This window comes from Erpetoichthys calabaricus, chromosome 15 (assembly GCF_900747795.2).
Source record: "Erpetoichthys calabaricus chromosome 15, fErpCal1.3, whole genome shotgun sequence".
NCBI classification, from domain to species: Eukaryota; Metazoa; Chordata; class Cladistia; order Polypteriformes; family Polypteridae; genus Erpetoichthys; species Erpetoichthys calabaricus.
Genome location: NC_041408.2, coordinates 88,736,393 through 88,761,239, shown reverse-complemented (window position 1 = coordinate 88,761,239; position 24,847 = coordinate 88,736,393). Strand labels below are relative to the sequence as shown.

General features: G+C 43.3%; 1 protein-coding gene across 5 annotated transcripts in view; it reads right to left on the bottom strand.

Annotated features, from left to right (window-relative positions):
• The window catches only part of khdrbs2 (KH domain containing, RNA binding, signal transduction associated 2), a 784,395-nt gene that overhangs the window by 320,007 nt on the left and 439,541 nt on the right, over positions 1-24,847 (bottom strand). The gene's annotated exons all lie outside the window — the stretch shown is intronic.

The following is a 24,847-nucleotide window of genomic DNA, read 5'->3' as shown; positions in this document are numbered from 1 at the left end:
GAATGCTTAATTGTGCCATCGATATTGTAAAACCGCTCCCCCCCCACCCTTGAGAAGCCAGATTGTCCCATTGTGACCAAAGGCCTTTCAGATTTGCACATTTTGAGACAAAATGCGTTTCACTAACCTTCACTATCCTTGTAAAATGTTATTTTCTAAATCCAATCTATAAGTCAAGCTTCATCTGACATACCAACCATCAACCAGTAGATCGCCCACAGCTTGTAAGGGGCCAAAGAATTGTTATATATAACGGCAGTATTTACATATATGTTATGTTGTCAATTTTGAGATATTTTTCACGTTAAACATGTTTTTCATTGTACTCATAATCATGTCCTGTTACTTTAAATGTGCCTTCATTTTCGTTTTGTGGGTGGAGCCCTTATGAGGCGGGGCCACCATGACATCACCAATTCTGAGCCCTCCCCTCTGGCTATTTAAGCCAGTGCAGAGAAGCCTCACAGCAGGAGAACGTTGTGGCTGTTGGAGTATTGTGAGTTTTGCTATTTTTATCTTTTTTTTTATTTGTTTACTCAGACCTTCTGGGTTTGGTTTAAGGATTACAGTTCTGCATTAGTCTTTCAGGACTTGTTTGCTCTAGGATTACCTTTTACGAAATACCTTATTATCACATTTTGTTATTTTCCTGTACTTATTTGTGATTAAATCCTTTATTTACAAAGACTAACTGTGGTACCTAAGACGGGTTGAACTCTAATTAATAAATGAATTGCACCATTTATTGGAATGTGTTTTGTAATTCGTGTAGTAATAAATTACATTGTGTTTGTCAATTTCAACAGATGGCAATGTTAATGTTTATGATGCGCCATCTGTTGAAATGGAAAGTGCAATGCATATGTCCCTGTTATATGCCAGTTAGTATGTGATTCTTAAAAGCATGTTAATGTTTACGATGCACCATTTATTGAAATGTGTTTTATAATGCATGTATAAAATACATTGCGTTTGTTCATCCCAACAGATGGTGCATCAAAAACATTTACAGTAATGAAGTGCATTACTACAAATGTTTGTGATGCACCATCTGTTGGGATGACATTTTCAATGGACATCTCCCTGTTACATGCCATTTGGTATGGGATTCTTAAAAGTGGTGTTAATGTTTGTGATACGCCGTCTATAAATGTTTGTGATGCACCATCTGATGGAATAACAAATGCAATGCATATGTCTCTGTTATATGCCCTTTGGTATGTTTTTTTTTTTGGGCAGTATTAATGTTTATGATGTGCCATTTGTTGAAGTGACAAATGCAATGCATACGACCCTGTTATGTGCCATTTGGTATGTTTTTTTAAAAGCAGTTTTAATGTTTATGATGCACCATCTATAAATGTTTGTGATGCACCATCTGTTGAAATGACAAACACAATGTATGTGTCTCTGTTATATGCCCGTTGGTATGAGTTTTTTAAAAGCAGTTTTAATGTTTGTGATGCACCATCTGTTGAAATGGCAAATGCAATGCATGTCTCTGTTATATGCCCATTCGTATGGTTTTTTTTAAAAGCAGTGTTAATGTTTATGATGCGCCATCTGGTAGAATGACAAATGCAATGCATCAAAGGTTTATAATCCACCATCTGTTGGAATGACAGAGACATAGCAATCAGACGGACACAGAGATACACAAACTCACAGAAACGTCTCCTTTTATTCAGCTGGATCTTTTGTTTGATCTTTTCTGCACAAGCCATGGGTTTTTCGGTGATCCTCCTCCTTATGGGGGCTTTTTTGCTTTGTTTTGGGACTTTTCTAGTTCTAGTCAGCTCTCCTTGTTTATTTTTAAGCCTACTGGTCCTATTTATGAGTAAGCTGGACTGGTTGTGGGCTTTCCAGTGAAGCTCCCCGGCCTGCTTTGTGACTTTATTTTGAAGTCCTCGCTCCTTCCAGGCATGTCTGAGACTCCATTTTATAGTAAGAACTAAAGAAGGTGTTTCATTAATAGCAAATATTGGCTTCTATTGAAGAAACTTGTCAGAGTGATAATGGTGGCCCTGTAGGATCTCGGATTGACAAGTCATGGATTTGACCAAATTGAAAAGAACAAAGCTAGGCGCGATGAAACAGAATTTTCACAGATGTCTTGTAACAGACCATGCGGCTCGCTCCTTAAATTGTGATGCAAAAAGGCAGCCATGTGGACAGCGCAGTAGTAATTAAAGCCCAGCTCAGCTCTACAGCGCATTCGCTTTTCTTGATCTCGTGTAGAATTGATCTGCCTTAGAACTGTCACTCTTTATGGTCCCCAAAATCCCATCCACATGAATATTTTATTGGCAGAAATGTAAAAAGTAAACTTGTATGTTGCATTTTCAATTTGGTTTTATGTTGCATATTTAAGCGAGGCGGAGCATTAACTACAGAGAGGGAGCTGATAGATACTCTAACCGTACATCAGGGGAATTTCTTAGGAGACGCTCAAAGCCTGCGCTGTCAGCTTCCACCTTGCAAATTTCTTTTGTCACTTTTGTAATCAAAGGAACAATCCAAGGCTGAGCAATATGAAGCAAATGTTAAGTTATAACTTTTCATCTGTTCTCTTAGATTTCATTTGAAATGGAAACGTTTGCCATTTTTTTCCCCATCAATCTACACTCAGTAGGCCCTAATGACAACATAAAACGGTGTAGGCTTGACACAGAGGTATAAATCAGCCTTGTGCGGCGAGAGCCTGCAGTAGGGGCGAGTCGATCGTGCGGATCGGACCCTGACATTCGACCATCTTGTGTGCAAACAACACAAAAAATATAAGAACTGTGTGTCTGCTGTCACGATTGTGAGGTCGAGCTGTGGCTTGGTGACTGTCTCAAGGCGTGTCACGCGGAGGACGTCTACTAAATAAATCTGTTATCGGTACCACGGTGGACACTCGACATGCCTTTCTGACTGGATTTATGTTGATGTTTTGGTATTTCTGTATGTCTGTTACACATTATTATAACATTACTAGGGGACCCCAAGGAGACACGGTCGCTCCTCTTTTTTACCTCCTCTTTGCTCGATCAGCTCCTGGTTTGCTGCTGCTGCCATGCCACATTATCTGCATCTCACACGCTGCTTCAAACATTTAAAAGCCTGTACAGCAGCTGTCTTTGTCATCTACTCTTTATCTTTTATTTCCGGGCCCAGGCATGGTTAAAGCTGTTGGCACAAAGTCTCATCTCGCGGGTTGTGAGTTTTTAATCTTAAGCCCGATTTAAATCGTGACAAAAACTGTGACATAAAATCATTGCACAAAATTGTTCCACTTTTAAGCTTAGGACTTTATTTATATATATTTATATACAGAGTAGATATACACAGTAATTCCTCACTTATCGCGGGAGATAGGTTCCAAGGCCGACCGCGATAACTGAATTTCCGCGACGTAGGGACACCATATTTATTTAATTATTTAACGTGTATTTGGACGTTTTTAAACCTTCCCTGTATTGTTTACAACCCACCCTTTACTCTATTAATAACAGGGACAACTGCTAAGCAATAAGAAATCGGTAGATAAGTTTACACTTACTGTATAGCGAAGTACACGTAGCTATATGTGACGTGATGATGGTGATGAATATGCTGCGCAGTAAAAATGATGACGATGAAGGTGATGATCCCCTGAATGCAGCAGCAAGCGCACGTTAATGCTGAATGAGTGAGATGAGACTTCCTGGTTAATGCAGCACTCCATCGCTGAGCCAATCAGCAGCACACAGGAACTTAACTGCGTGCTCTGATTGGGTAGCTTCTCAGCCATCCGCCAATAGCATCTCTTGTATGAAATCAAATGGGCAAACCAACTGAGGAAGCAAGTACCAGAAGTAAAAAGACCCATTGTCCGCAGAAACCTGCGAAGCAGCGAAAAATCCGCGTTATATATTTAGATATGCTTACATATAAAATCCGCGAAGTCGTGAATCCGCGAAAAGTGAACCGCGAAGTAGCGAGGGATTACTGTATATATATATATATTGTCACACACATGCGACTAGGAGGGAGCTGAATGGACCAAGTGCAGGTAATTACCCGCAAGGCCAGTGGGTGGCGGGGTGCGCTAAACTTTATTCTGTTATCTCTGTAGGCCAAATATGGGAAAACCTGCCTGACTTAACAACGTCACTTCCGACTCCTGCTCCAAGAAGGATGTCACTTCCAGATTCCGGCCTCAGATGACATCACTTCTGGTCTCACCCTTTAAAACCACCAGTAGGACCTTTATATTGCAGGACCTTCAAAACAGCTCCTTTTTTGTCACCTTTTCCTCCTTTCACCTGCCCTGACAAAGGTGGGCCGGAAGTGGCATCATCACGGCTGGCTGGGAAAGTGATATCATCAAAGGTGGGCCAGAAGTGATGTCATCATGGCTGGCCAGGAAAGTGATGTCATCATAGGTGGGCCAGTAGTGGCATCATCATGGCTGGCCGGGAAAGTGATGTCATCAAAGGTGGGCCGGAAGTGACGTCATCATGGCTGGCCAGGAAAGTGATGACATCAAAGGTGGGCCAGTAGTGGCATCATCATGGCTGGCTGGAAAGTAACGTTATCAGTGTTGGGTCAGAAGTAACGTTATCAAAGGTGGACTGGAAGTGATGTCATCATGGCTGGCTGAAAGTGATGTCATCAAAGGTGGGCTGGAAGTGACGTCATCATGGCTGGCCGGGAAAGAGATGTCATCAAAGGTGGGCTGGAAGTGGCATCATCATGGCTGGCTGGAAAGTAACGTTATCAGTGTTGGGTCAGAAGTAACGTTATCAAAGGTGGACTGGAAGTGATGTCATCATGGCTGGCTGAAAGTGATGTCATCAAAGGTGGGCTGGAAGTGACTTCATCATGGCTGGCCGGGAAAGAGATGTCATCAAAGGTGGGCTGGAAGTGACGTCATCATGGTTGGCTGGGAAAGTGATGTCATCAAAGGTGGGCCGGGAGTGGCATCATCATGGCTGGCTGGAAAGTAACGTCATCAGGGTTGGGTCGGAAGTGACGTTATCAAAGGTGGACTGGAAGTGATGTTATCATGGCTGGCTGAAAGTGATGTCATCAGAGGTGGCCCTGAAGTGATGTCATCATGGCTGGCTGAAAATGATGTCATCAGAGGTGGCCCCGAAGTCATGTCATCATGGCTGGCCAGAAAGTGACATCATCAGAGGTGGGTTGGAAGTGGCGTTTTTATGATGAGCTGGAAAAGATGGTAGCAAGTGGTACTGGGCCGGAAAAGAATGGTTAATCTTCTGTTGTTCTGTTAAAAGAGGGAGAAAGGCGTTAGTGCTTTGTTCCAATCCCTTATCTTTTATTATTTCACGCTCACTTGGTCCCTTTTGGCTGCCCCCTAAGCACATGTGTGTGACAATATGTTCCAAGTCAAATCAAGTCAAGTGGCGTTATTGTCATACCATCCATGCATCATATTGCAGCATACAGTGGCACAAAAGTAACCCCCAGCAGTACTGTAGTGCAACATACACAGAAACAGAGGACAAGGGCATGACAGGTAAAGAGCTGGGCTGTGCATGAATAAAGAAAGAAATGGCAAATGAGTGGATAGTAAAAAATAGCAGGTACAGGCATGACAGCTCCACGAACTGGAAAAATTAGGGGCACCAACCGGGCCATCCCGTTAATTGTCTAAAACAAGAACCGACGGGTGACACTCCTTGGCGTGCATGTTCTGCAAACCAGGGTTTTAAACTGTAATCGATGGGTAGTTCGTCTGATTAGCCAGTAGCAGAGTCACCTCCATAGCGGAGCTTCATCCGGCGGGTTGCTCTTACCAGAACCGACACGCCTCCTTCCCATGAAGCTCAAGCTTTTATGGGGGCTGAACCAGAAGGGGCGGAGTCAGTTGGGCGGCGTCTCGACACTGCAGACAGCGAAGGAGATGATGCCATCTTGCAGAGAGTTACACATCACACTGCTGTTTCTTTTTATTGTTAGTTGTACTGTTATCATTTATGAATTATTTATTACTATCTATTTAATGAGAAGGCAAGCAAAATGACACCTGTTATTGGCTTATTGAACCGATTCCAATATGCAAGCTTCCGAGGTAACTGAGGCCAATTTTGTTGATTACAACCTGCCTGATGAAGGGGTCTCAGTTTCCTCGAAAGCTTGCATATTGGAATCTTTTTATTAAGCCAATAAAAGGGGTCAGTTTGCTTGACTTCTCATTAAATAGAGAGTAATAAATAATCACTGCATCCATAATGGCTAACACGGCACAACACCCTACTATTACTGTCTATTTCAATGATTAATAATCTATTCGGACCCCCGTGACGCTGTGTTAGGATATAGCAGGTTGGACTGATTGACTGACTGACTAATCTATTCGTTTACCTACTATTTGTTTTGAATTATTTGTTTATCTGTTATAGTGCCTGTCTTGCACTTGTCCTGTGTCTCTGTATATGTTGCACTGCGGACCTGCGGAACTTCATTTCATGTCACTGTATGCTGCAACATGATGTTTGAATGTCATGACAATAAAGCCACTTATTGACATGCCTGGACAAAGATGTCTTCCGTGGGGGGGCATAGGGGTCCCAACGATCTTTTCCGCTGTATCTCAGACACTGCACTTCCTGAGCCTGACACAGCCTGATTCACGCTTCTGCTGTCCCTGTCGCGACGTTTCAAAACGTGTCACATGAAGGACGTGTGGTGAATCTGCATCAGCCTAGCAGTGGACACCAGACAGACCCTCCTTTACTGTATCCGTGTTTTATTGGCTAACTAAAAAGATTACAATATGCAAGGTTTCGTTTTAGTGAGCCAATAAAAGGTGTCGTTTTGCTTGACTGTGAGGTCATTGATGTTAGGTAGAATGCCTAGAGGGGGCTGGCCAGGTGGTCTCGTGGCTTGTGAACCCCTGCAGATTTTATTTTTTTTTTCTCCAGCCGTCTGGAGTTTTTTTTTTGTTTTTTCTGCCCTCCTTGGCCATCGGACCTTACTTTTTTGGACAGTTATCTTATCCAAAGATCTTGACCATACATTGTTCTCCTCTCTTGCTAAATGAATCTTAGCCTGAAGAGGTCTATTAATTTTTTTACATTGAAGATGTCTCACTTAAAAGGTTTTCCAATGTTGTTATCTGTCCTGGTGTCTCTATAAACACAGGGATCTCCAGTTTCTGTATGACATCTCAACTGAAGAAGAGGCCTGAGTCACCTCGAAAACTTGCATATTATAATCTTTTTAGTTAGCTAATAAAAGGGGTCATTTTGCTTGACTTCTCATAACATGGTGTAAATAGAAACAACAGTTTCATGGCCAGATATGAGAATTGTTTGCATCTCTCGGACAACCTGTCTACAGACCCACATTGTATTGAAAAGTTCATCAGAAACTTCAGAAGACTTTTTTGGACAGTTATCCAGAGATCTTGACCATACGTTGCGCTCCTCTCTTGCTAAATGATTCTTAGCCTGAAGAGGTCTATTAATTTTTTACATTTAAGATGTCTCACTTAAAGGTTTCCCAATGTTATTTGTCCTAAACACAGGGAACTCCAGTTTCTGTATTACATCTTGGCTGTAGAAGAGGCCCGAGTCGTCTCAAAAGCTTGCATATTGTAATCTTTCTAGTTAGCCAATCAAAGGTGTAGCTGCTGAAATATAAGGTGTCATCGGGCATGGGTAAGACGTGTGTCAAAAGAATTCTAAGAGTCCAAGAGTTCGTTTTTAAAGGTATTTAGTGAAAGTTAAAAGCGAATAATCCAAACAAGAATAAAAGAAAAAAATAGTTACACACGTAGAATAAAAGGCAAAAAAAAAAAGGGGAAAAATGTATCTTCTATAAACTTTTAGCTTTTCTTGAAAGACTTTAGTTATTTCTATACTTAAAGGTTAATTTCTTCTTCTCTACTTAAAGGTTCTTAATTTCTTCTTCTGTGCGCTTTACTTACGGCACAACACATAAATTAAGTGCTGTTTTCTTACATATTTACTTCTCACACTCAAAAGGCTCATAAGCCGGTTGGCACATAGGCAAGTGCCCAGGCACGGTTAAAAACCGTATGCCTCTACACCTTATACAAGGCAAGGCTGTCACTAACTAACTGAAGAATAATGTTTATTCCAAGCTATTAGAAATGGCAAGAATATACCAATACGATTCTATTTACGGGGGTTATAGGAACCTCCCATAATTTATGCATTGTCATCTAAGAAATATTCATGAATCTTATAGAACAAGGAAAATGGCTCTTACAAAAGGTGTCATTTTGCTTGACTTCTCACTGCATTCATAATGGCTAACACGGTACAACAGCCTAGTACTTCATTCATGAGTGATACCAAACCCTGCTGCTTACACACGAATTGTACTGAGCCTTTTGGCCAAAAAATGCCGCCCCCAAAAATATGCTGCCCGGGGAGGACTGCCCCCTCCACTCGCCCCTAGCTGCGCCACTGCCTCAAACACAGTCCTGGTGGGCTGCAGTGGCTGCAGGTTTTCATTCTAACCCTTTTCTTAATTAGTGACCAGTTTTCTTTGCTAATTAACTCCTTTTCTCTTCATTTTCATAGCCCTGTTTTTAAGGATTCAGTCCTCTGAGTTGATTTGTTTCTTCATTAAATGGCAGCCAAACAGAAATGAGATGTGAAACGAGTCCACAGATGACCAGCTAAACTGGAACGTCAAACTCCATCCAGTTTGTAAATGAGACGCCAGTTCTTGCTGTTAATTAAAGCCGTTATTACTTTTATTCTATGTTAATTAATGTTCCCTAATTCTATTTTCTTATTTATTTTGTCTTTTTTCTCTTTCTTCATCATGTAAAGAACGTTGAGCTGCATGATTTGTATGAAAATGTGCTATAGAAATAAATGTTGTTGGTGTTGACTTCACTTCATTCATAATGGCTAACGCGGTTCCGCACCCTAGTACAGTATGGCAAGCCAAATTATCATACTGTATCCATGTTGAAATTTAGTCAATGACATGCTTCTGTTATACATAATTAACATTTTTTTTTTCTCTTTGAAAACAAAATTCAATGTTTTTGGCTCGTTTTCCTTTTCTGGAGGTACATGTGATGCTATAAGGAGGCCACTGGGTGACTGACCACTCATATGGCTGAATGGGACGGGCGTGGCACAGCGAGCCAGTATTTGGATTCTGGAGTCCAGCTGCTTTAATGTGAGACCTCGGCACTTAGTCGAGCATTAGGGTTCCACTGAAGTGCAGATGTTTGATACGCAAGTTAATTGACTCGGATAAAGTGAAGCTTCAGGCCTGGTGATTTATTGATATATTATGATCCGTGCACTTTGGTTTAGGCTTCAATAAAGGCTTTTATGCACTTTAAGGCTGATGGATTTTCTTCAATGCTTACAAGAAGCCTACAGTGGGCCTTGTCAATAAATTCATCACATCAGTAGCACAAATGGTGCCCCCCCCTCCAGCGCAACTTCCCTATGCAATTGGAAGGAGAAGAATGTGAGAGCAGAGCACCCCTCGTGAGAAGCGCAGCGGGTCGGCGTCTGGGCCAGCTGCAATTCTGAAATGACATTAACAAGGCGGCTTCTTGAGAGGCTTTGCTGTAGGAATACAAATGTAAGCAGCGTTGGCTACCTGCTGCCTCCTTAATATGAAGAAGGCCTTCTGAGTGGCTCGTTAATGGGGGAGGAGCCAAATCAGAGATGCAAATCAGGATGTTTGTATGCGGATGATTTCATTAAAACTGTTAATAACTCAAGGCAAACTCTGTCATACGCCGCAGCACCGACTGCTGGGAAATGGAAGCTGCGGCTTTTGATCAGCGCCGTTCCTTATGTAACACCTCCTTAATTACATTAGCGGCACGCGAGACCCCTCATCTTAACTGGGGGAAATGGATTTAAGGAGTTGTTCAGAGAGCTAGGTTAAAAAAAAAAATCCTTGTCCTACTTTATTCCCTCTCTTTTCTACCCAGCGAATGTCTGGACGTACAGTGCATCCGGAAAGTATTCACAGCGCATCACTTTTTCCACATTTTGTTATGTTGCAGCCTTATTCCAAAATGGATTCAATTCATTTTTTTCCTCAGAATTCTACACACAACACCCCATAATGACAACGTGAAAAAAGTTTTCTTGAGATTTTTGCAAATTTATTCAAAATAAAAACATTGAGAAAGCACATGTACATAAGTATTCACAGCCTTTGCCATGAAGCTCAAAAATGACCTCAGGTGCCTCCTGTTTCCCCTGATCATCCTTGAGATGTTTCTCCAGCTTCATTGGAGTCCACCTGTGGTACATTCAGTTGACTGGACATGAGTTGGAAAGGCACACACCTGTCTATATAAGGTCCCACAGTTGACAGTTCATGTCAGAGCACAAACCAAGCATGAATGTCACGCCTGGACAAACTGGTGAGGAAGGCAGGCTCTATTGTTGACATGGAGCTAGACAGTTTGACATCTGTGGCAGAGCGACGGACGCTCAACGGAATTGTCTGTAGACCTCCGAGACAGGATTGTCTCGAGGCACAAATCTGGGGAAGGTTACAGAAAAATTTCTGCTGCTTTGAAGGTCCCAGTGAGCACAGTGGCCTCCATCATCCATAAGTGGAAGAAGTTCGAAACCACCAGGACTCTTCCTAGAGCTGGCCAGCCATCTAAACTGACCGATCTGGGGAGAAAGGACTTAGTCAGGGAGGTGACAAGAACCCGATGGTCACTCTGTCAGAGCTCCAGAGGTCCTCTGTGGAGAGAGGAGAAACCTTCCAGAAGGACAACCCATGTCTGCAGCAATCCACCAATCAGGCCTGTATGGTAGAGTGGCCAGACGGAAGCCACTCCTTAGTAAAAGGCACATGGCAGCCCGCCTGGAGTTTGACAAAAGGCACCTGAAGGACTCTCAGACCATGAGAAAGAAAATTCTCTGGTCTGATGAGACAAAGATTGAACTCTTTGGTGTGAATGCCAGGCGTCACGTTTGGAGGAAACCAGGCCAATACCATCCCTACAGTGAAGCATGGTTGGTGGCAGCATCATGTTGTGGGGATGTATTTCAGCGGCAGGAACTGGGAGACTAGTCAGGATAAAGGAAAGATGACTGCAGCAATGTACAGAGACATCCTGGATGAAAACCTGCTCCAGAGTGCTCTTGACCCTCAGACTGGGGCGACGGGTTCATCTTTCAGCAGGACAACGACCCTAAGCACACAGCCAAGATATCAAAGGGAGTGGCTTCAGGACAACTCTGTGAATGTCCTTGAGTGGCCCAGCCAGAGCCCAGACTTGAATCCGATTGAACATCTCTGGGAGAGATCTTAAAATGGCTGTGCACCGATGCTTCCCATCCAACCTGATGGAGCTTGAGAGGTGCTGCAAAGAGGAATGGGCGAAACTGGCCAATGATAGGTGTGCCAAGCTTGTGGCATCATATTCAAAAAGACTTGAGGCTGGAATTGCTGCCAAAGGGGGCATCGACAAAGTATTGAGCAAAGGCTGTGAATACTTATGTACATGGGATTTCTCAGTTTTTTTTATTTTTAATAAATTTGCAAACACCTCAAGTAAAACTTTTTTCACGTTGTCATTATGGGGGTGTTGTGTGTAGAATTCTGAGGAAAAAAATGAATTTAATCCATTTTGGAATAAGGCTGTAACATAACAAAAATGTGGAAAAAGTGATGCACTGTAATTGAAAGTGCTGTGCTATACGTTTAAAGCGTACAGAAGAAGAAGTTAAGAATCTTTAAGTATAGAAACAACTAAAGTTTTACAGTTTAAAGCTTAGAGAAGATACATTTTTTCTTTTTTTTTGCCCGTTATTCTATGTGTGTAACAACCTTTTTTCTTTATTCTTGTGTTGATTGTTTGCTTTGAATTTTCACTAAATATTTTAAAACAAACTTTTGGACTGAGAGATTTCTTTCGGCACGTGTTTGAACTCGCCTAACACTCCTGCGGCTACAATAAGCATCAACTAGAAAAGAATATAGTATAGATGCGCTGACAAGCTGTGTTCTGATTATTAGTTTAATATAATTACGCTGCGAAAACCAGAACCAGTGTAGTGTACAAGTGATAGGTGGGGATGATTTCTGCATTCGGATTGATAACAAAACAAAATTATGAATTATAAATTAGTTGTTTATCTTCCTAGAAAATTTTCACGGTGTAATGTTCATGTTTATTGTTGTTATTGCCTCATAAACTTCAACTGCTGTGTCTGATGCCGTCACAGAAGGACAGTCTGAAAATTACGCTTGAAGCATTTGTGGATAAAAATCAGAGAATTTAACTTTTTCCATTTATGAGTTAACTAAAAAAGATTACAATATGCAAGCTTTCGAGGCAACTCGGGCCCCTTCTTTAGGCGAGCATGTAATACAGAAACTGGTGATCCCTGTGTTTATATACACACTGGGACAAATACAGCATTGGACACTGGAGAGGGACTTTAAAGTCACAGGGTGTAGGGGCAACTTCATAACACAGCAAGAGAGAAAAGAATGGGAAGTCAAACTCATGCGAAAACTGAACACATTACAACAGGGTTTGAATGGAGACCAGAGCTTTATGGCCAGATATGAGGATTGTTTGCATCTCTCGACTGACACAGACAACCTGTCTACAGACCCACATTGTATTGAAAAACTCATCAGAAACTTCAGAAGACTTTGTTGGACAGTTATCTTATCCAAAGATCTTGACCATACATTGTTCTTCTCTCTTGCTAAATGAATCTTAGCCTGAAGAGGTCTATTAATTTTTTTTACATTTAAGATGTCTCACTTAAAAGGTTTTCCAATGTTGTATCTGTTCTGGTGTCTCTATAAGCACAGGGATCTCCAGTTTCTGTATGACATCTCACCTGAAGAAGAGGCCCGAGTCACCTCGAAAACTTGCATATTATAATCTTTTTAGTTAGCTAATAAAAGGGTCATTTTTGCTTGACTTCTCATAACATGGTGTAAATAGAAACAAAAATTTCATGCCCAGATATGAGAATTGTTTGCATCTCTCGGACAACCAGTCTACAGACCCACATTGTATTGAAAAATTCATCAGAAACTTCAGAAGACTTTGTTGGACAGTTATCTTATCCATACATTGCTCTCCTCTCTTGCTAAATGAATCTTAGCCTGAAGAGGTCTATTAATTTTTTACATTTAAGATGTCTCTCTTAAAGGTTTCCCAATGTTATTTATCCTAAACACAGGGAACTCCAGTTTCTGTACTGAGCTTTTTGGCCAATAATGCCGCCCCCAAAAATGTGCCGCCTGGGACAGATCACCCCCTCTGCCTGCCCCTAGCTATGCCACTGCGTCAATCACAGTCCTGGTGGACTGCAGTGGTTGCAGATTTTCATTCTAACCCTTTTCTTAATCAGTGATCAGTTTTCGCTGCTAATTAACTCCTTTACTCTTCATTTTCATAGTCCTGTTTTTAAGGATTCGTTCCTCTGAATTGATTTGTTTCTTCATTAACCATTAAGAGTGGTGTTCCACAGGGGTCAGTGGTAGGGTCGCTGCTATTTTTGATATAAATAAATGATTTAGATAGGAATATAAGTAACAAGCTGGTGAAGTTTGCAGATGATACCAAGATAGGTGGATTAGCAGATCATTTGGAATCCGTTATATCATCACAGAAGGACTTGGATAGCAGACAGGTTTGGGCAGATGAAATTTAATGTCAGTAAATGTAAAGAATTACACATAGGAAGTAAAAATGGGAGGTCTGAATACACAATGGGCAGTTGGAAAATCGAGAGTCCACCTTATGAGAAGGATTTAGGAGTCGTAGTGGACTCTAAGCTATCGACTTCCAGACAGTGTTCAGAAACCATTAAGAAGGCTAACAGAATGTCAGGTTATATAGTGCCTTGATGTGTGGAGTACAAGTCACAGGAGGTTCTGTTCAAGCTTTATAATATTCAAACTTAAAAATGATATGGCTTATATAAATTATATGAGTTATGTAATTTATTAAAAATTATATTCTATATTTAAAAAACTCAATTTTTATAAAGCTTAAAAATATATCAAGCTTTAAAATATTCCTAACAGAATGTCAGGTTATATAGCGCCTTGATGTGTGGAGTACAAGTCACAGGAGGTTTCTGCTCAAGCTTTATAACACACTGGTGAGGCCTCTTCTGGAGTCCTGTCTGCAGTTTGGGTTTCCAGGCTACAAAAAGGACATAACAGCACTAGAGAAGGTCCAGAGAAGAGCAACTAGGCTGATTCAGGGCTACAGGGGATGAGTTATGAGGAAAAATTAAAAGAGCTGAGTCTTAAGGAGATGAAGAGGAGACCTGACTGACGTATTTAAAGTGATAAAGAGGGACTTAGTCCAATGGACTCAACACTATCCGTGGCAAGACAGTGTTCAGAAACCATTAAGAAGACTAACAGAATGTCAGGTTATATAGCGCCTTGATGTGTGGAGTCCAAGTCACAGGAGGATCTGTTCAAGTCTTTATAACACACTGGTGAGGCCTCAGCTGGAGTCTTGGGTGCAGTTTGGGTCTCCAGGCTACAAAAAGGACATAGCAGCACAAGAAAAGGTCCAGAGAAGAGCGACTTCATACCCTCACCCAGAGATTTACCCAACACTCTTATAAATGATATTTTTAACAGAAACCATAGCACAGGTAAACCAAAATAGCAAACAAAGGAATTTCCAGGTTATTAAATTCAAGGTGTAGCGATAAGAGCACCTGGTGTGGGTGACTGCTGTATTCCCACCGGGGTTAGCAACTGACTGGGGGAGACATCTCCAGTAAAAAGCAGCATGGTGAGCGGGCACCTGCTGTGGTGAGGTGTAGCTTAACCATTTGTCTGCTTGTGCTGAGCTGGCAAGTCTTCTTTGCTTGAAACAGCTGTCCACAGGGGGCGCTATAAAGCAGCTGTTTTAAGGTCAAGTTCCAGAACAATACACTGCTATTGTTATTGAGACACGCAGCAGAAGGGTGGCGACTTCATACCCTCACCCACAGTTGGCTGGCATTCCCGGTCCAATAACGTGGCTGAACTGGAGCCTAGCGAGTGACCCCCAATGCACCCCATGACAGGTGGGGATGCAATCTAAGCCTTACGTTTTGTATTTACTGCATTTTATAAATGAAATTTCAGATTTTCATAGCAGCAAAACGGAATTCTTTCTTTTTTGTCTGTGTGTGTTTGTGTTTTGCCTGCGGCGTCTTTTTCTTTTACTAATTACCAATGTACCACACGACATTTGTAAAGCAGGCTCCTCCGTGCAGACAGTAAGCTCCCTTAATTGATTACAGCCTTCGCAGCTCAATTACCAGGAACTAATTTGGAGCTGAAAGAATATCAAAGAGATGCGAGCTTTCGTCAAGCCGTCAAAAAACCACGGAACCAAGAAGACGCCCGCTAGTTTTACGGACCTGCTTGTTCTATGACACACTTGTGGGCTGATGGGGCCCATCGGGGTGCTAAAATGGGAATCACACTTGGATACGGTGCCAGTGAGCGCTTGTTTTTTCCTACCCGCTTCCCGTAGAAATTTTTTTTAATTTAACCTTTTGCGTGTGTTTTCTTAAACTCTTCTCTTCTCTGTATCCTCCACTTGGTGCCACTGCTCTATACTTATCTCCATGGCCCCCAAAGCAGTGGAATGGTCTGCCGGATACTAGAAGAGATGCCCCTTCAGCCCCAGCTTTAAAATCAGGCTGAAGACTTCAGTTTAGCATACCCTGACTAGAGCTGCGGATTAGCTGTGCATACCACATCACTGTTGATAGTCATTGAAACTAAAATAAAAGTAATAACGATGTTTATAAACTGCTAATAACGTTCACCAATTCTGCTTCACCTCTCTGTATCCTCATGTGGCACTTGGTGCCACTGCTCTACTGCTCTACAGCTTCTTTGGGTCTCCATTGCCCTTATGAACCATCAGTCCAGTCGATGGCTTATTCCTGTCTGTGCTGTGTGGCGCATTGATATGAAGAGACAGCACAGCGGTGGGCTGGGGCAGTAGCCTTGAGGAGCTCTGATGTTGGTGAACAGTGTGGATGACTTCTTTTTTGCCAGTCCTCACTAACCGGGGTCTATCTGTCAGGACGTCAAACCCCCAGCCACAGATGGAGCTACCAAAACCAGGGTCTGTGAGCTTTAGGGCCTCCTGGAGGGCCCAGTGCTTTTGAAGTCACAGGTGTATCCAATGAAGGCTTCTTGACAGAAGTGGGTTTCCTCTCCAGATATCCCAGAGCAGTGTGCAGGGTGAGCTTTTATGCTGGAGAGCAAACTGTAGAGGATGTTGGGGTCAATATGGATCATGACCGTTTTTTTAAAATCTGAATTTCCTTGGGGACTAATACAGTGTACCTAATACCAAAAATAAAAAATACACCAGAAATGTGGCCTAAATTGCACACAGAGACACCTCAAAACACACCATTGTGCAGATTACCATATAAAATGGAGTAGTAAGTGTTCTACCTCGGCCACCAACCCCAGAACCGTTATCACCGTGTCCCATTTTTTAGATTCCTGCAGATGATATTAAGATTATGCACTTCATGAGCGCTGTGGAACTTTGACTTTCTTTCCTATCTCTGCTGCGTCTTTAGGATTGCGATCACGAAGATTATCATCATAATCAGCAAAATGGGCACCGGACTACCAGAACATGTCTGGTGCTTCAATAAAATGCCGATGTGGAGAGATATTTATTTAAGTATTAAATGACAGGCACGCAGAATTCATGCATGTAGAGGTTTGTAGACGGAGTTCAATGCCTTTCTTCTTGGGTCAATGGCATAAATTTTGCGGAGGCGAAATGCCATTTGATTCACAAGTTTTTACTTCAACAAAAAATCAACCTCGAGAGTTTGATGAATCTCGATATATTAGACCTTCCTGAATCTGATGATACAATTTTTACTTTCTCGTATACGAAGTATAGGGGAAGTATTGTAATCGTCCAAAAATTCGATCTTGAGATTTTGATGAATCTCGACATTTTAGACCTTCCTGAATCTGAAAATACCATTTTTGAAATTCTGTCTGCCTGAGTTTGCTGGCCAATCAAGCCCAGTGATACCCACCATGGTCATTAAACCAGGTGTTGGTACTTTTGGCAGTGTGGGCAGGTGCCAAGTCCTGCTGGAAAATGAAATCAGCATCTCCATGCAGCTTGTCAGCAGAGGGCAGCATGAAGTGCTGTCAAATGTCCTGGTAGACGGCTGGCTGCGCTGACTTTGGACTTGATAAAACACAGTGGACCAACACCAGCAAATGACATGGCTCCCCAAATATTCACTGACTGTGGAAACTCCACACTGGACCTGAAGCAACTTGGATTCTGTGCCTCTCCACTCTTCCTCCAGACTCTTGATTTCCAAATGAAATGCAAAATTGACTTTCATCTGAAAAGAGGTCTTTGGACCACTGAGCTGTTAACAGTCCAGTCCGTTTTCTCCTTAGCCCCCAGGTAAGACGCTTCTGACCTTGTCTCTGGTTCAGGAGTGGCCTGACACCAGGAATGCTGTGACAGTTGTAGCCCACGTCCCCATTACGTCTGGCTGAGTGTGTGTGGTGGCTCTTGAAGTGCCAACTCCAGCACCAGTCCACTCCTTAGGAATCCCCCCAAATTCTTCCCAATCCTCTCAAGGCTGCGGTTTTCTGTGTTGCTTGTGCTCCTTTGTCTGCTGTCACATTTTTTCCTTCCACTCAACCCTCCATTCATCGGTTTGTTTGCAGCACTCTGTGAACAGCCAGCTTCTTTAGCAGTGACCTTTAGTGGCTTGTGGAGGGTCTCCATGACTATCTTCTGGACGACAGCTGTCAAGTCAGCAGTCCGATTGTGTGGCCTACTGAACCAGACTGAGAGACCATTTCAAGGCTCAGGACCTCCTTTGCAGGTGTTTTGGGTTCATTAGCTGAGTGGCGTGGGACACTTTGGGTCTACAATAAGTGAACTTTTTCCCAATATTCAAATATTCTGAGATACTGAATTTTGAGTTTTCATTACCTGTAGGCCATCTTCGGCAAAATGAAAAGAAATAAACGCTTGAAGTCTATCACTCTGTGTGTAATGAATCTATATAATATGAGTTTCACTTTTTGAGTTGAATTACTGAAATAAATTAACTTTTTGGTATTTCAATTCTTTGAGATGCACCTGTAGTAATGAATAACGATGACTGATCCAGGGATTGTTCCTGCCTTGCGCCCGGTGCTCACTTATGAATTGGATGGACTGATGGCTAATCCACGGCCGTATTTTCAGGTGAATCCCTTCCCATTGTTGTAGCCGTGAATGACACCTCATAACATCACAGCTCCAAGAGATGTCCATGGCTCCTCTAGCGCGTCCTTTCCTCCAGTGTCCTGATCGTCTTTTGCTGTGCCGTGCTGTCTCTCTGTCCGTGGTCCCCACTTTATATCACTGGGAGGCTCCACCTGCCTTCTTGAACCTTTCCAGACTGTTGCTTAATGTAACGTGAATGTTCCAGGGGTCTGTGCAACGGAGATCCCGGCGTTGCTATGTGACGCGTCACTGTCAATCACCTGTCCAGCCTCACCTCCTTATCCTCAGGGTGGCCACTGCATTAGAATTTGCATCCTTGAGCGCCTGTGTGTTGGTACCGCGATACCCCTTGAGATTCACATACTGTATGCGTGCTCATCCACTCCTGGGCCGATGATCTTGATGTGCACGTTGATTTGCACAAAGGCAGCTTCATTTAAGAGGACCTCATATGGAGGGCTGAGGAAATGTGTACCGTAAAACTGTGTGAGACCTCACACTTCAAAACGTAAGGGCGCTTAACGTTTGTTTCGAAATTGGAGAAATGGTTGGTTGTGACTTATCCATTTGATTGCCTTGGTAGGCAGAAAGGTAACATGGCAACGCATGGCTTCTCTGCATAGGTGGATCATTCATGTAATGAGAGCATCAGAACAATCTGGATGAGAAGAGGCCATTCAGCCCAACAAAGCTCACCAGTCCCGTCTGTTTCATTCTTCTAAAGGAGCATCAAGTCCGGTTCTGAAGGTTCGTAAAGTCCAGCTGTAGCGGCACTACTAGGGAGCGAAAACTTCAACTCCCAGCAGTCCCTGCAGTGGCCCTGAATGGTCGACTGCTGAGGGTGCAGGGGCTGCTGGGGACAAGAAGGCCGGCGTGAGATTTAAAAGGAGGCCAGTTCTACTGAGAAGGGGAGTTTTTGTTGTTTCATGTCTGGAGTTACCTGTCTGTTTGTCTTCCTGTTCAATGCCTGCATGTGGATTCTTGTTGTGTCCTGGAGATCGTCTCCTGTTCGGCGTATTGACCGTCTGGTGTCTTCCTGCTGCATGAGGACTGCATGAAGATATGTTGTCGTCCTACGAAGGAAGGAGCGCCCCGATCCCATCACACACCATCATCTCATCAGGAAATACCGGTAGGACTGACCTTTACATTCCCATACAGTGAGCTGATCTCTGGACTATCCATTTCCATCAGTTCATTACATCAGTTGCCGTTATTTATGGACTTCATCGTGTGGGGTCTTTGTTAGTTGTTTGTTATTGTTAAATTTGTGTTTATTGTGTGTCACCGGAAAGGGAACTCGGGTGGGATCGTTGTACAGTAGATTTTGTTTATTCTTGTTTTAATACAGTCATGAATTTCGGTTTTAACTCTGTTGCTTCTGTGAGGGAGTGTGCATGAGTTGGGCCAAGGCTGGGTAGGTATGTTCCTGGGGTCCCCACCAAAAAATAAATTAAATCACCATCATCGGGTGATTGGAATCTTAACTGGGTTTTTTAGTCCGCTACACTGCTGTCTACCACACTACTGTCCTTGGTCACTTACTCCACGTGTACGTGGTTCTCTGTGTCAAGAAAATTTGGGTGAAATTTACCCTTCACAAGTTTCCAACTGTATCTCCGTGTCCTTCATGAATCTAATTTTAGAGTTATAGTCTTGATCCACTGGACTGATTCCCTTCATCATTTTGCACACTTCAGTCAGGTCTCCTCTTCATCTCCTTAAGGCTCAGCTCTTTTCATCTTCCCTCATAACTCATCCCCTGTAGACCTGAATCAGCCTAGTTGCTCTTCTCTGGACCTTCTCTAGTGCTGCTATGTCTTTATGGAGACCAAAACTGCACAGGGGACTCCAGATGAGACCTCACTAGTGTGTTATAAAGACTTGAGCACAACCTCCTGTGACTTGTACTCCACACATCAAGGTGCTATATAACCTGACATTCTGTTAGCCTTCTTAATGGCTTCTGAACCCTCTCGGGCCGCTGATAGTGTTGAGTCCACCGTGACTAATTGCCTTCATCATTTTAAACACTTCAGTCAGGTCTCCTCTTCATCTCCTTAATGCTCAGCTCTTTTAATCTTTCCTAATAACTCATCCCCTGTAGCCCTGGACTTAACCTCGTTGCTCCTCTTTGGACTTTTTCTTGTGCTGCTATGTCCTTTTTGTAGCCTGGAGACCCAAATTGCACACAGGACTCCAGAGGAGGCCTCACCAGTGTGTTATAAAGCTTGAGCAGAACCTCCTGTGACTTGTACTCCACACATCAAAGCGCTATATACCCTGACATTCTGTTAGTCGTCTTAATGGCTTCTGAGCACTGTCTGGTAGTTGATAGTAACGAGTCCACTATGACTACCAAATCCTTCATATATGGTGACTTTTACGTGTCCCTGTGTTCTTGATGAACTCATTTTAAAGTCACCGTCTCGATCCACTGGACTAATTCCCTTCATCATTTTGCACACATCAGTCAGGTCTCCTCTTCATCTCTTTAAGACTCAGCTCTTTTAATCTTTCCTCATAACTCATCCCCTGTAGCCCTGAATCAGCCTAGTTGCTCTTCTCTGGACCTTCTCTAGTGCTGCTATATCTTTATGGAGACCAAAACTGCACCCAGGACTCCAGATGAGGCCTCACCAGTGTGTTATAAAGCTTGAGCAGAACCTCCTGTGACTTCACACATCAGGGCGCTATATTACCTGACATTTTGTTAGCCTTCTTAATGGCTTCTGAACACTGTCTGACAGTTGATAGTGTCGATTCCACTACGACTCCTAAATTATGTATTCAGACCTCACATTTTGACTTCCTACATGTAATACTTCACATTTACTGATATCAAGGCGCTATATAACCTGACATTCTGTTAGTGTTCTTAATGGCTTCTGTCTGACAGCTGATACTGTCGTGTCCACAATGACTCCTAAGTCCTTCTCTTAAGTTATACTCTCGATTTTCAGACCTCCCATTCGGTCTTTATATGTGTAACTCTTGACATTTACTGACATGATTTGTCATCTGCCCCAAATCTGCCCAAGCTCGTCTGCGCTCAAGTCCCATAATCAGCCTAGTTGCTCTTCTCTGGACTTTTGCTTGTGCTTTTTTGTCCATTTTGTAACCTGGAGACAGAACTCCAGATGAGGCCTCATCAGTGTGTTTTAAAGTCTTCAGCAGAACCTTCTCACTTCCCCATCCGAGTTGGTGATTCAGACCCCTTTTTGCTAAACTTCCTCAGTTCTTTATTTTCTATTGTTGTCCTTCTGGTTGTGGTGTTTTGCTCTGGTTCTGTTGACCCTGAATTTTGTGTCTCATTTTGCTTTTGTCCATCGTGTGTTTTGCTCTCCTGGCTTTCAATGCTTTTTCCCATTCAAATGTCTGTCTCCTGGTTCCCTCTCAGGTCTTGTTCATTTCGCTGACACAACATCTTGGTATTGAGTTTCTTGATGTGGTGAACAGCCCCTACGGTGTCTGTGGCCATGCGTCATTTTCAAATAAATAAATAAATACGGAGTGCTTGGGCTCCGTGCAGGTGAAAGTGTGCACGAGTGGCTTCATGGTGTTGATGGGATGACTGGCAAGTCCACATTCCCCTTCAGACCTGCGTGGCAGTCAGTTTCCTCGCTAGCAGTCTAGAATGAGGGTCCTAAAGGTGAGCGTGTGGCTGGCACTCGAGGTTTCAGAGGTTGCTCCTGCTGAATGACCTGCCGCCATTGTTTTTCGGCCTCCCGCTGGGAGAAAGGAGCTGGGCTTGCAGAGAACCCAACTGAATGCCCAGGGTGGGTGTGACAGTAACCTCAGCCAGTTTTAAAGGAGGACTGCGCCCGTTGGTGGGCATCTCCTCTGGGTGAAGAGACCTGTATGAGTAAGTAGAGGGGAAGTAGCATGGCTCGGGATTGTTTTAAAGGATGGCAACCAGCCAGTGATTTTAATCCCGCTTTCATAATTGGAATATTTATTAATCATTTATTGGACATTTTAACCTCCACCAGCACATTTCCTTTTATTATGGATTATTTATTTATTTATTTATTCATAATGGAAGGAGCACCGTACTGTTTGCATTTTCTTTGGATTAGCATATAAAGAGCACTAGGCCCTGTTTGCATCCTATTGTATTGCTACGTGTTCTCATTGCCTGGCTCATGGCTATAGGTTTTAGCTCCTGCTGACCCCTCTGAATTGCCTGGGGGGGGTTCATGAGGGAATTCTGCAGCTGCAGATCATCCCGGACCACCACATCTAAGTATATGTGTATCTCCAGGCTCACTTAACACCATCGTTGCAGTTGCTCGCTAACCAAAAGGCAATTCAGAGGGGTCAGCAGGAGCTAAAACCAAACAAAGCAGGTGGGCCGAGTCTACAATGTGGTCTGTTCGAGCGTGACTGGCAGAACAGTTCATTACCGATTCTATTGTGGTGGCTCCTTTTCACTTCTTCTTCCCCTATCCTTCACGCTTTTTTGGCTGCCAACCTTTCATCTTGGACCTGGCCGAGCCGGTCTATCAGAAGGTCCAGGGCATCACCTCGAGCTCCAGGCCTTGTCTCACCCCTTCATCTGCTATAGAAACACATGTGGATCATCTGAGGTACAAGACCCCACGGGGTTCTCCACACCTGTGCTTGCTACTCCTACTGCTTCATCATCAAACAGGTAGCCCGTGGTGCCCCAACTCTTCTTATGACTTCTTGCTTCTCCTACGCATACAACATAAATTCTCAAATCTATGTAACGGAGGGTGCCAAGGTGTTGAACGAGACATCTGTCTGTCACGAGGCCCAATCACACTGACCAAGTAACCTTACCTTCACATCTATGTGGATATGAGGAGAACATACAAACTCCTCAAGACAACACTCGGAGGTGGGATATCAAGACAGGACACTGCATCTTGTAATTTTATGCAACGATCACCTGAGAAATGTGACAAACAAGAGGAGACCATTCACGCCGCCAAGCCCCTTTGTTTAGCTAAGCTCTCCCAGATCCTTCTTAGAGGTTCTCAAGGTTTCTGCTTCAACTCCATGTCTTGGTAGTTCGTTCCAAAGTCCTACAACTTTTATATGGAAAGGAGAACTTCCTGGTTTCAGTCCTAAATACTCTTCCCTTCAATTTCCACCGGTGTCCTTGAGTACGTAATTCACTGGTTAGTTGATGGACCTACAGTCGTGGCCAGAAGTTTTGAGAATGACCCAAGTGTTGGTATTCACCAAGTCTGCTGCTTCAGTGTTTTTAGATCTTTTTGTCAGATGTTTCTATGGTGTACTGAAGTAGAATTACAAGCATTTCAGAAATTTCAAATGCTTTTATTGACAATGACATGACATTTATGCGCAGACTCAATATTTGCAGTGTTGACCCTTCTTTCTCTTTCAAGACCTCTGCCATTCACTCTGGCAGGATGGCAATCAACTTCTGGGCCAAATCCTGACTGATGGCAGCCCATTCTTACATAATCAATGCATGGTGTTTGTCAGAATTGGTGGGTTTTTGTTTGTCCACCCGCCTCTTGAGGACTGACCACAAGTTCTCAATGGGATTAAAGGTCTGGGGAGTTTCCTGGCCAAAGACCCCAACTTTCAATGTTTTGTTCCCTGAACTGTTGTTGGATGGTTGGGAGAAGTTGCTCTCAGAGAATGTTTTGGTCCCATTCTTTACTCAAGGCTGTGTTCTTAGGCCAAATTGTGAGTGAGCCCTGCACTGTCTTGGCTGAGATGAATGGTCTCAGGATGGGTTACTGTTGGCCTGCCATAGAACTGATGGTAGAGCTGCTCACCTTTTCTTCTCTGTTTGGGGTATCCGGAAAAAAATCAGGAAGGGGATTCATCAGAGAAAATGACTTGACCCCAGCAGTCCTCAATAGTCCAATCCCAGAATATCAGTCTGTCCCCGATGGTTTTTCTTGGCTTCTTTGCTGCCCTTCTTGACACCCACCAGGCCATCCTCTAAAAGTCTTTGCCTCACTCACACCTACCTGCTGCCATTCCTGAGCCAGCTCTGCACTGGTGGTGCCCGCAGCTGAATCGACTTTAGGAGATGGTCCTGGCGCTTGCTGGACTTTCCTGGGTGTCCTGAAGCCTTCTTCAGCTCTCTATTCTAACTCCATCAGTGTGACAGAGTGACCTCCAGGCTTGTCCTCGTCGCCACTCTCACCCGTGTTAACGAGATGATCACTGAAGTGATGTCAGCAAGTCCTTTTGTGGCAGGGCTGTCATGCAGTGGTTTTTTGGGATGAAGTTCATTTTCATGGCCAAGACAGACCATTCATCTGATCACTCGTCAGAACATTCTGGAGTCGGTACAAGTTGCCATCATAAAATCCGAGGCAGCAAACTTTGTGAAACTTGATATTTGTGTCATTCTCAAAACTTTTGGCCACAACTGTAATGTATCGGCGGCTTTGAGGTCTTTGAAGACCTTGATTGGTTCCCCACGTAGTCTCCACTGCTGGAGACTAAACAGGTCCGAGTTCTCAGAGTGTGTCCTCAAGCTTGTGAGATGCACTTGGTTGTTCTCCTCTGCTTAGCTTCAAGTGCCGCTCTGTCTTTCTTGTAGCTTGGTGACCAGAAACTGCACACAGGATTCTCCAGAGGTGGTCTCACTAGCAC